Raw genomic sequence first — 15,887 nt, forward strand, 5'->3', positions numbered from 1 at the left:
CATCCCATTACTCTCACTGCTCATTTGTTTTTGCAAATGCTCATGCATACGGGGTTGTGTTAGACTGCTCGCGCCATAAGGTTCATGCTCACGCCATAAGCTTCGTGGCTCCTAAACATAAGCATAAGCTTCGTAGCTTAAGCAATAAGGGTTTTCGGGGAAATTTTAACGTTTTTAAAATATTATTTTACTTATGAATATCAAAACTAGTATTTGTATTGATCCGTGAAATAATTGTGAGTTTTTTTTTTTTATCAATGGTGTGTGTAATCGATGCTTGTGCATATTTAGTATTCAGTATCTAGTCTATGTACGACCACTCATATGTACATATTTGTGAAATTCAAGAAAAGAAAATGCCTAAAGTGATTAATAAGCAATTATTTCGAGATTCTTGACTGCAGAATAACGAGTTCAAGTTTAGGCGCGTTTTTAGCCAGATGTATCTTGTCAAAACAAAACTACGGAACAGACTCCAGCTTAAATCGTTAAACGCTATTTTAAGCATCAAGGTTGTTTTTAAATTTATAATCAGTTGTTTCTTAATTATAGTACATACTTTTAATTTCGCAGATATGGATTGCGCAGGCACGGAGAGTGTTTTTACTCAAACAATCTACCCGAAAAATAAGTGCAGCAAATTTTAAAAAAAAAAACAACGATGAATACAGCGTTGAAGAAAATTGTGAAATTTCAGATTTGCTTAAAGATCTAGCTAAAAAAAAAAATACAAAAACTGCAAATTTCATTAGTCATATGAACATGGTCATGGCAGCTCATTCTCTGGCAACACTGCTCCCAGCATAGGCAAAGGGCAATTACAATAACACTTTTTCGTGTTTTCCCTATTCTCCACAATCGAGCTAATCCGAATGCATTTTGTTTTTGGAGTGCCGAAAACTGCAAGAAATTTATTCTTGTCTTTGTTTCTGCCAAAATGGTCGACCTGAAGCGATACACTTCTTCTTTGCAGAAAATTTATTTTTTAAGTAAGAAGCTCTGCATTATTTGTCATTGTGTAATAATAAGCTGTTGTAAAAAAGCTGGAGTTTTTTCTCTCGTATGCAGAGCTCGGGCATCCCTTATGTACATATATACTTTCTATGGTCGCAGATGTCTCCTTCAAAATTATAAAACCCTCAAGGGTATAAAAATACACCCACAAATTAAATAATATGTAAGTTGATCTTCAAATCAATATTGATAGAGTTTATCTATGAATAAATTCATGAATGTTTGTTTCTTGCCTTAGCCGCCATACAAGTCTGATTTCCATAAGTTCTCACCATGCCTATAATTGGAATTATTACTAGACTTCCAATATGGTTCCACTGCGAATCATAGATTTAGACAAATACAAATTTAGGAATTGGACCAATGACGACAGATATTGCAATGTGTTAAAGTTCAAAAGAGAAACGGGTGGATTGTGCTGTGCAAAGTCAAACTGGAAAAGTCAAACTGTATCCATTACTTACACCAGCCATTCCAGGTATTTTCTTCAACACATCCTTGAATACAGTAACTTCTTTCGCATGACTTCCTTTGGAGCTAACATCATTAAAAAAGGCGGCTTCATGCCGACTTGCCAGGTAAAAGATAAACACACATATAAAACCATCACACGATCGGAAGTTACAGCGTATTATTCAACAAATAAAATTATGCAATTAGAGATACAAAGACAAACATATATTTGTCTTGTCCCGGTCTGGTCCCGGTTATCGAGCCCGATGTCACAAAGCTGAACTTCAACCGGTTGGACAGCTGGCAGCGCGTGCCTTTCCTGCAGAAGTCTTTCCGGCCCTGATGTAAGGAAGAGTACCTAAAACTTCTTTAGCGGCGCTCCAAATGGCCTGCCTCCGGTCCTGGCTTGGCCCTGAACGATGTGGTGCTAGTCAAGGACGAGAACTTACCTCCGATGAAATGGCCGCTTGCGAAAATATTGGAGTTAATCCCTGGTCGAGATGAAGTCTTTCGAGTGGCGCTGATTCAAACCTCATCTCAAGTTACCAAGCGCGCAGTGTCTAAGCTGTGCCTTTTGCCCTTTAAGGATGAAGTTGGAGTAGAAGCCCCAACTGGGAGGAGAATGTCGGGTAAGGCAGCAAGCAACTGTTAGGATTATATAATTAATAGTGTGCGCATTGTTGGTCGCAAGCCGACTCCTTTTCGGCCTTTCGGCCCAACTAATTTGGCATCTCAAGCTAGCGAGCATCCGCTCAACATATTTAAGGCGGGCGAACTCCCGTTCATTATTTCATTGCACTCGCACCTTAAATTGGCTTTCCTCTGTATAATCCCAATTTTATATGCGGCTAAATAAAGATTTTAAAAACTCTATTCGATACGAACGTTGCAACGACGATGGATGGGAACGAATCCAATGAAGAGTAATTTCTGAATCCGACCAAATACACTTCGAACTTTGATTAGAGGCTTTATCTTGCGGCAGAGATTTCCGAATAGGTGAACGGCACCAAGAGGTGATGGCGCATTTATGGCGACGGGGAGGCGTATTTATCTTGAGCGGCGCTACTTTAGACATTGAAGTTAACAACGAAACTTCTGCAGATTCGTTACAAATATAGGTTGCGTTACGCAAGCTCAATAGCAAGCTCGTATCGATGCGTCAGAAGACATGAACTTGATTGGTTGATATCGACTTGGTAAACACGAATCTCGGAATTGAGATTTCCTCTAATTGCGACAAGGTAGTTTCCAAGTGGAAGTGACTCGTCCCAATCTTATTAGGATTATTGGGAGCTTATTTAACAAAAGTTCGTGCAATAGGATCTTTCTTTTTATAAGTATGAGGCCTAATAAGCCAATGGGGTCAAACAACTTCGTTGCCACTAAAAGAATGTTTCGCTTGGTTGCCTTTTGTTCCATGACAGAAGCATCAATTTCAAATTTAAATATATCTACTTTAGGAATCTACTTAGGAATTGGCTTAACCGTGCTCTCTGATGCAGAAACTTCAGACGAGTTTGAAAACCACATGCTTAATTCAAACCCAGCATTTTCAAGAACCTGAGTTACTTCAGACTTAATTGTTTTTAGAACCTCAATACAACCAGCACTCCTTAACATGTCGTCGACGTAAAGGTCGGACACAATAACTTTAGCAACTGAAATGTATTTTTCACGGACTTACTAAAACTTTTCAAACACCTTATGGCCAGGAATGGGGCTGGCGCAATGCCATATGACAAGGTGTTAAGCTTGCACAGTTTCACCGACTCTGATGGGTCGTTCCTTCACATAATCAATTGGTATCGCCTCAACAGTCCTATTTACCTGGATCTGCTTTATAAGGTGCACGGATTGATTGTCTACCCCTAGTCTAGTTATCGCATTGCTTATCGAACATGGCAGGATGTTGTTGACCTCACCTTCTATGTCTAGAAAAGCAATAAGTGCATATTCCTTGTCACTAAGTGCGTTTTCGACGAACGTAGTGATATCGAGTGCCGTATCCCTGGATCGGCTATTCCTATACGCGTGATTTTGTCATCTGGATGTCATCTGGATTAATGATAAGATTAATGTGGAGACCGATTAGTCTCTCCATTGTCTTGAGGAGGAAGGACGAAAGGCTTTTGATATTAATACAAACTTCGTTGAAGGGCTTGAAGCTGTTAATCGTCCAACTAAGATACCTATTACTCAAGAAGTATTCGAGTTCGCTTGAGAGGGAGGAACTGTCCCTCTGTTCTGAAAATTTTCCTCACATAACTCTTTTTCAGGTGTCAAAAGCTTTTTAGAAGTTGCTGCTTCTTCCAACGACCAACCTTTTTTTTAAACTGCTATGTATTGACTCGAGTAATGCTTCTTGGTAATTCAGGCTAGAGACAGGCTGTTGAAGAATAAGTATGTTTGTATGTAGTACGTTTTTGATTTTCAGATACTATCCATCCAAGAAGAGTTTCTTAGAGAATGGGATGCTTCGGACCTTGTTGGTGGTAACGCTAAGCTATTTTTTGTCTTAGTAAATCAATGCAGAAGTTTGTGGTGCGATCTTGCAAAAATTTAACACCAAGTCGATTTACACTTCACATTCGTGTGACCTTTTGACAGACAATTTATACATAGTGGAGCCGACTTTATAAACTCAAACCGTTCCATTACAGCAAGGCGAGCGAACGGACTACACTGCAAGCTTCTTTATTTTAAAGTGGAGAAAGCCAACGAACTTCTATTATGTTGCTTGCTGAACCCAGTTTTGTCCTGTTTTGGCTTGCCAGTCTCTTCATCGAACAGGTTCTGGTACCTACGATTTTATGTTAACTCTTCCCATTTTTGTCTAATCACTGCATCTACTCTACTCAGTACGCCAGACTTGGGCTTTCTTCACTTTCATGCAAGGCTACCTGCGGTGGTCAAGAAACCGTCCTGCAACGGATCCTTTCCTAGCTCGTTCTTTACGTTCTCTTTCTTTTGGCTGTTGAAGTCTTCAAAGGCGGTCCTTTAACTCAAACTACCGAGTCTTTTTAAAAAACGCTCTGGCACTTGATTGTGGGAATTTCCAAAGGCGGTTCTCCAACTCAACGCTACAAACTTCCTAAAAAGACTGGTTCTGATTCGCTCCAATGAGCCTCCTTTTATACTAATTGAAGCGCCCGTTAATCCTCCTGAATTCTGCTCCTGCCGTTAATCCAAAATCACGCCACTCTCCAACTGACGGGTTGCCGTCCGTGTCCCCTCGCCTCACCCGGCCACGGACCTCTGCTGTTGCTATGCGGACTTCGAGGGCCCGCTACATTTTACGTCGCCCCCTCCACTCGTTGCTCCTCTGTTAATGCTAGCCCCGTCGCACTTTCTAAGCAAGGCTGCGCGGCCGTCCCGAGAATCGTTACGTGTCACGTCGTCTCTGCTTTTCTGGCACGCTCCTCCCTTCACTGCTCCTTTCGTCTTGTGGCTAGGCCTCTCATCTTCAATTTCCTCCCCCCGTACTGCATGCGTGAAATAGTCCCAGCGCTGGACCGCTTTCGCACCCCTCAACCTTTCTTGACTTTGCTCCATACCACCAGTCTTGGCGTGTGTGGAGTCAAAATCTCCTCACAAAGCTTAAAGTCGAAAGCTTTAAAAGACTGAGAGACTAATTCGCATAGAAAAAGACAGACAGATGGACGTAGACCAACTCAGAAGGTGATCCTGATCTACTTTTCATAGGGTCGGTGATGTTTCCCTCAATGCGTTGCACACTTTTGACTAAAATTATAATACCCTATGCAAGGGTATGATCAAAAATAAGAAATTAAAACTAACTTCGGGCGAATCTGAATTTTATATTCCTTGACCGGTGATCAGGAGCTGATCCTGAGTATAAGGTGATTTTATATTCTTTATAGGGTCTAAGATGTATTTTTCTTTACTGCCTCCACACTTTTGACAAACCCCTTTGCAAGGGTACAAAATACAGGAAAAAAATTTTATTCTTTAAGATATAAAATTATAATGTTTTGGAAAAAAAAATTCTTGATCTCCACTCGACAACGTCTCTCGAACTCCTTTAAGGCATTAATTGTATATTAATGTTAAATATGGGCGGGAATTTTGTCGAAATATTGGGCGGGCATAAAAGGAACCGCAATGCCAGCAGTGTATCCCAACTGATTGACTGCGTTTTAATGCATGTTCTAAAATTGTCATAGTTTTAAACCACTACAATTGTTCTCTCCAGTTAGTATTTGTTCTGGTCCTTCTTGCAGTTTATTTATTATAAAAATCCCGAGCCAGTAGCCGAAAAAAAAGGTGGGGCCATATTCGAGCACCCTCCTCTAGCCTACATAAGCTCTTTATAATTCATTTCCAGACATTATATTCCCCAAATACTTCTATAAAAAACCTAACATACATAATCCAGATATGAAATTTGCTTAATATTTCTTTTAGATATACATAAATAAAATAAGAAATAGGCGTGGTTTTGCACGAAAACGTTTAGGCATAGAAAAATTGTTACACAAATTTTATCTGCGAGGGATATCGGATTATAAATTGAATTAAAGATTCGTGTTAAAATATTAAGAAATTCATCGCTTAGATACGTGTTGATCCTGCGTACGCCAGACGCAACAAGGCTTTACTACCGAGAGGTAAAAGTATGCACATCGTTTAAGATTTATTTTTTTTTTATTTTTTTTTATTTTTTTTATTTTAACGTTGCTTTTATTTCTTGAATCTTCTCTTTGCGAGACTAACAAGAGGTGTATCAAATCTTATATTTTTAACTTAACTAACAGTCATATTGACTGATACGGAGTTAGACGGCCCTAAAATCGATTGCTGGGTTGGGAGGTCGTTTCGTCTAAGGCGGGATACGCTAGAAACCCGAGTCAATCCCCGAGCGAGAAAATTTGGGTGCGAAGACAGTTTTTCTTTGTATGACTCTTTTTGCTTCTGGATTTCGTCTTTCACTCCGAGGATGCCCAGATCCTGGTGGATGTTTTCGTTGCGAACATACCAAGGTGCCCCTGTGATAGTGCTCAGGATTTTTGATTGTGCGCGCTGTATGATGTCTATGTTGCTGCTGCTCGCGTTCCCCCACAGCTGGGAGCCATACGTCCAGATTGGCTTTAGGACTGAATTGTACAGTAGTAACTTGTAGTCTAGGCACAGTGGCGATCGTGAGTTTATGATCCAGTGGAGGCTGCTGGCTTTCAGTTTTAGATGCATCTTTTTGCATTCGATGTGCTTACGCCAGGTAAGTCGTCTATCAAGGTGAACGCCAAGGTACGTTACGTCGTTAGCTTGAGGGATCTGCATACCGTTTAGTAAAAGCGGAGGGCATGTTTGTCTATTAAGAGTAAACGTTATATGTTTACACTTTTGTTCGTTTATTTTAATGCGCCAGTCGGACAGCCACCTTTCCAATATTGTGAGATGATTAGCCAGTTGGGTTGTTGCCTGCGTTGGGCATCTGGAGCGACTAAGAATAGCGGTATCATCGGCGAACGTTGACGTTGTTAGTTGTGCGCTCGTAGGAATATCCGCAGTATACAAAACATATAGACACGGCCCGAGTGCGCTTCCCTGTGGAACTCCAGCTTCGATGGTGTAGTCGCCCGAAGTAGCTGCGTTGCATCTCACTGAGAATACCCTATTGAAGAGGTATGATTCCAGTAGCTTGTGGGTGTATGTTGGCAAATACGTTTTAATTTTGTGCATGAGTCCGATGAGCCAAACTCGGTCGAAAGCTTGAGATACGTCGAGGAAAATAGCGCTGCAGTATTCTCGTTGTTCGAAGGCTGAGCGTATTTCGGATGTTAATCTGTTCACTTGTTCGATGGTTCCATGGTTTCTTCGAAAGCCAAATTGGTGTGCCGGGATGATATTGCAAGCTTCCAAATGTGGTATTATGCGAGTTAACAAGCATTTTTCAAACAATTTAGACAAACAAAATAGAAGGCTTATTGGTCTGTATGATGACGGAATTGTGTGGTCTTTTCCAGGCTTCGGTATCATTATAATAATGGATTTCTTCCACTTTTTTGGGAAATAGCCAAGATTAATGATTCCATTAAATAGTTTGCAGACGGCCTCTATAGCGCATTTTGGAAGTTCGATCAGCATCTTTGGGGTCAATAGGTCACCACCGGGAGCCTTTTTTGGTTTTAGCCCTCTTATGACTCTTATTTTCGATTTCGTTCGGCCGGAATGGAGGTGCGGCTGGCTGAGGGGAGGACTCTGGCTGAATTACTGGCAGGAGGAATGAATTTGAGGCTGGGTTTGGCTGGAAGACACTTTGGAGATGTGTGGCGAATGTTTCAGCTCGGTCTTCGTTGCTGCGAGCCCAGCATCCCGAAGAGTTTCTTATCGGGGTGGTCGTTTCAATTGGGGCACTAAGATTTGGGTGGGCCCTCCACAGGGGGTACTTTGTGCTTGTTGGCGAGAGATTCTGGATGTACCTCAGCTGTGCATTTTCTTCCTGTTGGTGAAGAGCCTGGTCGAGTGATCGGGTTGCTTCCTTAAGGCGTTGTTTTGAAGCTGGTGATCTGCTGTTTTGCCAATCACGACGCGTGCGCCTCTTTTCTCGCACGAGCTGTTCGATTTGCTGATTAGATTTGAAGTGTTTGTTTCGGTCTACTTCTTTCCTATGAGGAGTAGAGATTTTAGCTGCCGCAACGAGTACTTCTTCCAGGGCGCTCGTAGTGTAGTCGATGTCCGATTCCATGTTAAAATCCGGGGCGAGTTCTATGTGGGCACTCACGTACTTTTTGTATTTTAGCCAGTTTGTTTTTGTCGTCGTCAGACTGAAGGGGTGTTCGGTTATTTCTGGGCTTTGAAGAAGCGTTAGAAGCACAGGCGAGTGGTCTGATGATAAGTCCGAGACTGCTTTGGCACTTATTAGATTGCGAGGTATGTTTTTTGTCACTGCAAAATCAATAAGGTCTGGAAGCTTTCGTGAGTCTGTTGGCCAGTATGTGGGACTTCCAGGGGAAACGTAGTCCAGTTTATTTTTCACATTTATAATTGCATTGTACAATTGTCTTCCTTTGGGAGTCACTAGACGTGATCCCCAGTGCGTATGTTTGGCGTTGTAGTCTCCTGCGGCTATAAATCGATCCCCAAGTGAATTGTAGAAGTCCATAAATTATCCTTCCGAGATTGAGAAGCGAGGAGGGCAGTAAACGGCAGCAATTGAAAGGATTCCGTTGCTAGACTGAATTTGTATCGATGTGGCCTGCAAGAAGTTTGTTGCAAACCTTTTGTGAAAATGGTGTTTAATTCGTTCTCTGATTAGAACTCCAGTTCCGCCATAGAATTAAATGGACACATATAAGTGAGTTTAATCCTAATAATTTTTGTGAAAGCACACAGTGGGCGATTTCGGTAGCGGTATATAATTTAAATTTTCAAATGTAAAAAAGCACTTACGTACAACTTACCGGATTCAAGTGGATTCAGTCTAATTCTTTTGTTAGCCGAAAGTGTAAATCAGTGGCTAAAGAACTGCCATTACCTGCTAGCTTTCAAACTATGGTACTTTTTAGCAACAATGTCAATAGCATCCAGAAAGGAAAGCTAACTTCGGGTGGAGCCGAAGTTGATATACCCTTGCAGATAAAACCGGATATATATCGCAAACATCGGATATAGTTGGCCGATTGGTCGAGCCGACCTAAAATTTGCTAGGTCGGATTAACTGCTTTCTGTCTTCAAAAACACGAAAGTTGAGTCATTTCCGATCGTTCAGTTATATGGCAGCTATAAGAAATAGTCGGCCGATCCTTATAAAATTTGGCATGTCGTAAAACAAAATTGTTTGAAAAATAGCTCTCATGTCAAATTTGAACTTTCTAACTTTAAAAACACCAAAGTTATACCATTGCCGATTAATCAGTTATATGGCAGCTAAAGGATGTAGTTATAGACCAGAGGTCGGCACGGCCCTATCTCGGGGGCATAGGAAATTTCTCTGCCCGAGCTCTGCCACACACACACAGTATACATGTGTGAAACGTCATGCACACAGCCTACTTTCTGCTATTTGTTACTAACACTAATGCGGTAAAATCATATCAATGTATTGGGGTGCCGATCCCTGTTATAGACTAGTCATTATGAAATTAAACTTTTAAATATATAAATTAGCACCCTAAAGCTGTTCCCTCTAATAAACACAACGACATTTGCCGACGAGTTAGAGCCGGAATTCAACGCGTGCGAGATTATCAGCTTGCAAGATTAAGACAATTAAAGAGGCATTACAAAAGAGCAATTGCAAGACAATTAAAGAAACATTACAGATAGAATCAGAGGTATTTTATTGCCTCTGAATACAAATTTTCAAATGCCTTGTAGCTTAATAATTTCTCCTTGCCAGCATGGTCTTATGAGGTGTCGCTTCAGTACCACCAACTTGATGGAGTTAGCTTCTTTTCCCATAGATGAATTCCTTAGTGGCATAAAACCAGGGGTAATTTATAATGACTTCAGTAAGGAGTTTTGTAATGGTTTTTGTCCCGGGGTTTATGAGTTCTCTCAGGCAGCGCTCCTCGACGTTTAGAAGGAGAGCAACTTAAGTTTATGCAAAGATTATAAAGTACATAGATGGGACATCTCATACAAAGAAAAATTTTCTATGGCGGGTTCCATCAGTGGAACCCGCTAGAACGAGCGGGTTCCATTGCGCGACAAGTTAAGTTAGAGAAATTTTTCGCGCGACAAAGAATGAGGAATAGCCCAGTGGTAGAGTGCTTGGCTAGTGTGCAAAGTAAAACGAGTTCAAACCTGGCTCGGGAAGTCAATTGTTTTTATATTTTAAATCTATTTATATTATTGTTTTATTATTTTAATGTGTTTTTCTAAATTTATAATCCAATAAAAAAAATACAAAATTGTAAAATCACCTTAACATCGTCTAAGTTCGTAGTGGAACCCGCTGTAAAAATGTCTATAAGTGCGGGTTCTACGGCATTTTGGTAGGCCGAGTCATAGAACCCGCTCTCAAATGTTTTAATTTTTTCCGTCGTGGAACCCGCTGTAATAATGAAAACATTTGAGAGCGGGTTCCACGACAAACGGCTGGCAGATGAGAGAGAGAATTCTATTTTTAGATCGTAACATCTTTGGAACGATGAAAGTTTGAAACGTTGTAACCGAACCAATGTAAGAGTAAAGAGATCAGAAATATCTTTTACTATCCTTACTCGTCAACTCTGTTTTCGGTGTAGATTCTAGCGCCTCCTTTAACACCAATTTTAAGTATCCTAAAGTCAACTCCGAGGGTGGCCTAGATGGATAGTGCGTGGTCCTTATTCATGGGGTCCTGGGTTCGACTTCATTAGCGGGCGGTTGTTTCGATTTTGATAAAGTTTTAGTTTTATGATTATTTTTATATTTACTTTTATTTTTGTATTATTTTTTTTTTTACTTTTAATTTTTACGTTATTATTATTATTTTTAATTTCATTCTATAACAATTAAAGTCAAAATAAGTGACGGACGGGTCGGATGACAAAATGCCGGAAGGACTCCCTTGAAATTTTATTAGCCGGACATAATGAAGAATTAAACAATTTTACAATTGTAAAATTAAAAAAAAATATTACAATTAAAGAAAAAAAAAAAAATAATTATAAAAGAAAGAAAAAGTTCAAAGTCCTTACGAGGATTTGAACACAGAAAAATTATACATAGAGTAACTACTCTATGCATTAGGCTACCATCCTGTCTCGATCTGTGGCGATCAAAAATACTATTTGTTCTACCAACTACCACATCGGCGCATCGAAAACAGAAACGAGAAATTGAAATTGAAATTTGGAAGCCAAAACCTTTTTACGCCGTCGTGCGAGCAGTCACACATACACACATAGGTTCACATTTTTGTTGACTGATACATGTAAAGAGTTCTAAAAATAGAATCGTATGCATGTGCGTTCCCCCCTCACCAACAAGCTCGACGCAAAAAGTTGTCCGTTTTGGGCCCTGATGTCCCATCTATGTACTTTATAATCTTTGGTAAGAGTAAAAGCCGTTTCTTTGGTTTACTGAGCTTTTACGCTCATTTTTTTGAACGTTCCTCATTGAGCTAATTTTTTATTTATGTATTTTTTTTTCCGCGGACTTTCAGAATTTTGGGAATGGCTTGCGCATAAGTTAGAGCATCAGCTAGCATTCATCATAAAGCTAAGAGGCCCAGACGACCGAGGGGCGGTCGAGAAACGATTTATTAGTATATGTTAAGCTATTAGTAATTTATTAAGCTAGGAAGAGTTAGTAAGGAAATTTAAAATTCTACATTTTAAACTTGAAGGACAGAAAAGAAATGTTATAGAGTAAAGACTATTGTAGTTCGAACATCGAACTACGACCCTAAAAGGGTCGTGCTGTGCATATGTCGAACTGCAATGGCTAAGTAATATAGGACTAATGTTTCTGGTCCTTCTATTGGGAATGTTAAAATTAAAGCGTGATAGTAAATGCTGGCTATCTACATCCCCATTGATGATGTTATGCAGGAAAACTACACCCAGCATTGTCCTACGATTGGTGAGTTTATTAGTTAGTTTGGTACTTGGTAAGCTTGGTAAGTTTATTAGTAAGAGTCTACTATTATAAGAAGGAAGGTGAAAATTTGCATCCCAGTTTAGACCTCTAAGTGAAAAAGTTAAGAAATTCTTTGTACGGATTTTATGCGGTCCTGATGTACTGTCCTGTGACCATATTGTGGACAAGACACTTGAACCGTACTCCAGTATCGGACGAACCAAAAAAATTATTAAAGTTTTAGTTATGTAGTGGTCGTTAAATTCTTATGACCATCTTTAAATGAAACCAAGGACTCTTTTAGCCTCCTTTAACCATTGAGAAAATATGGTCGGCAAATTTAAGTTTAGTGTATAATAGGACTCCGGGATCATAACCCCAGGTTAATTTTTCTTAGGAAATGCCATAAAGAAAATACTTAGCCTAAAGAGGAAAAAAACGAAATAAAGACATAAGTTTGCATTTTGACCAATTAAGTTTTAAATCATTCGCTTAACACCATTTTTGAATACTTTCAAGATCGAACTGAAGATTGGAATAACTTTGGAATGGACGACAATTTAGAGATACCTCTGTAATTGCCAGCATTGGACTTTTTCCCTTTTTTATGTAAGGGAATTATAATATATTCCTTCCACTTAAGGGGAAAAATCGAGGTTTCCAAAGACAAGTTTAAAAGTGTTAGAAGAGGTTTGCACAGAGCCCTGGCACAGCCTGGTACTCTATCGGGGCCTGGCGAATAAGTGGGTTTGACCCTTAGAACATCATATATTCATCATCTATTCTCGGAGATAAACGGACAGAAAATAAGATGTGCTGATTGAATGTTGAATGCGTAAGGCTGATCTGTCAATTTTGGCGGAGAATAAATTGTTTGAAAAAATTCAACGAATAGATCGGAAATGGCTTGATCAGAGGTCGCAGAGGAATTTGTAAACGTAAGCAGAGGTGAAAAAGATACGTGTTTACAATTAGTGTTTACAAAGTTATAAAACTGCTTTGGATCCTAAGTAAATTGTATCCGGCAGCGGCGAATATAATTCCTGTAACTTTCAGCGTTATGAAAGGTAAAGTTTGACCGAGCTAGTAGATAGATATCTTAAAAAATCTATTCTACTGCAGGTTTTTGTAGACCAAGGAGTGGACGGATATTTCCATGGCACACAGGAGTCAAAAAATTTATTTAAAATACATTAAATTTTTAAGATATAGTCAGCCGGTCGTTATAAAATTTGGTAGGTCGGATTAACTGACCAAAAATATAATCTGTACCAATTTCCAGCTTTCTATCTTCAAAAACACAAAAGTTGGGTCATTTCCGATCGTTCAGTTATATGGCAGCTATAGGATATAGTCGGCCGATCCTTTCTTTCCTTTGCACGCAGTATAAAAGTCGTAACGACCGGGATCGAAAGACTATATCCTATAGCTGCCATATAACTGATTGATCGGAAATGGTATAACTTTGATGTTTTTAGAGTTAGAGAGTTCAAATTTGACACGAAAGCTAAAGACTCGCGTGTTTTTGAAGATAGATTCTATTTTTGGTCAGTTGATCCAACGTACCAAATTTCATAACGATCGGCCGACTATATCTTATACCTGCCATATAACTGAACGATCGGAAATGGTTTTTGGTAGTAATACCAATATATGTTTGATGATAAAAGTTTGGGACTTTTTTTAGATTTTGTATTATAATAAATTGGGTTATAGTATCATATTCTCATAAGGATCGGCCAACTATATCCGATGTTTGCGATATATATACCGGTTTTCACTGCAAGGGTATATAAACTTCGGATATGTAAACTTATAAACTATATAAACTCCGCCCGAAGTTAGCTTTCCTTTCTTGTTTTCTGTTGCAGTTTCAATTATTTTTTTTTTTAGCTTTAGAGTATTTTTTTATATCACAATTCTAATTCAAGGGGTATTTTTTGTGTTTCCTTCTTTTACAAATGGACTTATGATGTGTATGCTTAATGCGGAATTATAAGATTAAATGTTTTAAACGATTATTATTATTATAATTATTATATTTTTGTTGTGATATGCATAGCTCGCAAATAACTGTTAACCTTTTTTTCTTTATGTTCAGCTTATGAGAACCACCGAAAAAAATATGAATTAAACAAAATAATTGACATTAACGGCTGTGCCGGAGTGTTGAATTTACGATTTCTTTATTGTTCGAACATTGGATAAAAACTGTCTTTAAGCTAACAAAAATTGGACCTCAAAGCGGCCTCATATGCAGTGTTTGCCGGCTAGAGTTTGGCCTGAGCGAGCTCTCTTTACATTGAGAGGTATGTAAAATGCTCTCCATCCATGCAAACTCGCTCATTGAGAGATACGATTGACGTTCTTTGTACTGACTCTATTTTTGGTCAGTTGATCCCACCTTCAAAATTTGATATATAACTAAGCGATCGGAAATGTTATTTGGTAAAAATACAAACTTTGAGAAGGAGACATCTCCGACCCTATCAAGTATATACAGCTGCGTTCAGAGCAGTGCTCATGATATAATTGTTTCAGATCGAAAAATCGTAGTTTAAACACCAAAATGGGACAAATTTGGTTTACATCCTTGTAATATTTTTATTTTTAATTATGTTAACATTTGTTTCAGTCTAATCACTGAATTTTTTTTGAAAATATAGATAATAAGAAAATAATATCGACAAGATGTGGTGTTCATAAAAATAGCAGTGTTACCAAGGGCCGTCCATAAACCTCGTGAAGCTCCGAGGGTGGGGGAGGGTGTACGTGACAGAGTCATGCTATATCACAGTAGGGGGAGGGGCAAAGTCACGATGTGTCACATTGGGGGGAGAGGGGGTCGAAATACCCGAAAATGAGCGTCAAGGGGTTTATGGACGGCCCCCAAAAAATTTTAAAAAATTCATCAAATCTTAAAAATAACTTAATACAAATAACAAAAATGATAAATATAAACTAATATTTTGTCGTAAAGCTTTTATTGGCTATAACAGCTTCACCTACATGGCAAGGAGTCCACCAAGTCCTAGCAACGCTTGAGGGGAATCTGGGCTTACGCGTCCTGTACAAATTGTCAAAGCTGCGGCTTTGAAGTCGGGGATTTCTTTTCCACATATCCCTTGATGTCCCCCCATAAATTTTAAATCAGATTTAAGTCCGGGGACTGTGCTGGCCGCGACATTGGCCATCTTGGTGCATGATCCCATCTATCATATGTATGGGACCACCGTGCATAACGCTCTTAAGAGTGTGATTTGGGTGGTACTCAGTGTTTGGGGGTCGTTGGACATACGCATCCCTAAAAGACGCAAAAGGATTCGCTTTGCTGAAGCGCAGAGTTTTTCCTGCTTTCTAAGCTGAACTATCAAATTCCTCTCTTCCTTTGAACAGTGGTGTCCTTTACCCACTAGAATCAACATTTTTGCATGATTATTGTGTATTTTCATTTGAATTATATAAATAAACTTAATAAAACTTACTTTTCACAAAATTTTTAATGTTTTCGGCGCTTTTTATACCCTTGCAGAGGGTATTATAATTTTGTCCAAAAGTGTGCAACGCAGTGAAGGAGATTTCTCCGATCCTATAAAGTATATATATTCTTGATCAGGATCACCTCCTGAGTTGATATGAGCATGTCCGTCTGTCCGTCTGTCTGTCTATTTCTACGCGAACTTGTCTCTCAGTTTTAAAGCTATCGGTTTATTCAGCTGATTAAAGATGATGAATAAACTGATTACACAGTGCGACAAAAAAAGAAAAGTTGGAGGAACTTTTGAAGAGACCTAGTAGGAATTTTTCATTAGGTCGAGTATAGTATAAAACCATGTTTGAAATTTTTCATACACCCTCAAATCTTGATTTATTTCGAAAAAACGGTTTTT

General features: G+C 39.2%; 1 long non-coding RNA gene across 1 annotated transcript; it reads left to right on the forward strand.

Annotated features, from left to right (window-relative positions):
• The first annotated feature begins 1,027 nt into the window (after positions 1–1,027).
• LOC138926850 (uncharacterized) lies at positions 1,028–2,339 on the forward strand. The gene is made up of 3 exons (XR_011443512.1): positions 1,028–1,177; positions 1,253–1,592; positions 1,675–2,339. It is a non-coding gene; the product is annotated as an uncharacterized lncRNA (long non-coding RNA).
• Positions 2,340–15,887: the final 13,548 nt, after the last annotated feature.

Source organism: Drosophila bipectinata, chromosome 4, assembly GCF_030179905.1.
Source record: "Drosophila bipectinata strain 14024-0381.07 chromosome 4, DbipHiC1v2, whole genome shotgun sequence".
Classification (NCBI taxonomy): Eukaryota; Metazoa; Arthropoda; class Insecta; order Diptera; family Drosophilidae; genus Drosophila; species Drosophila bipectinata.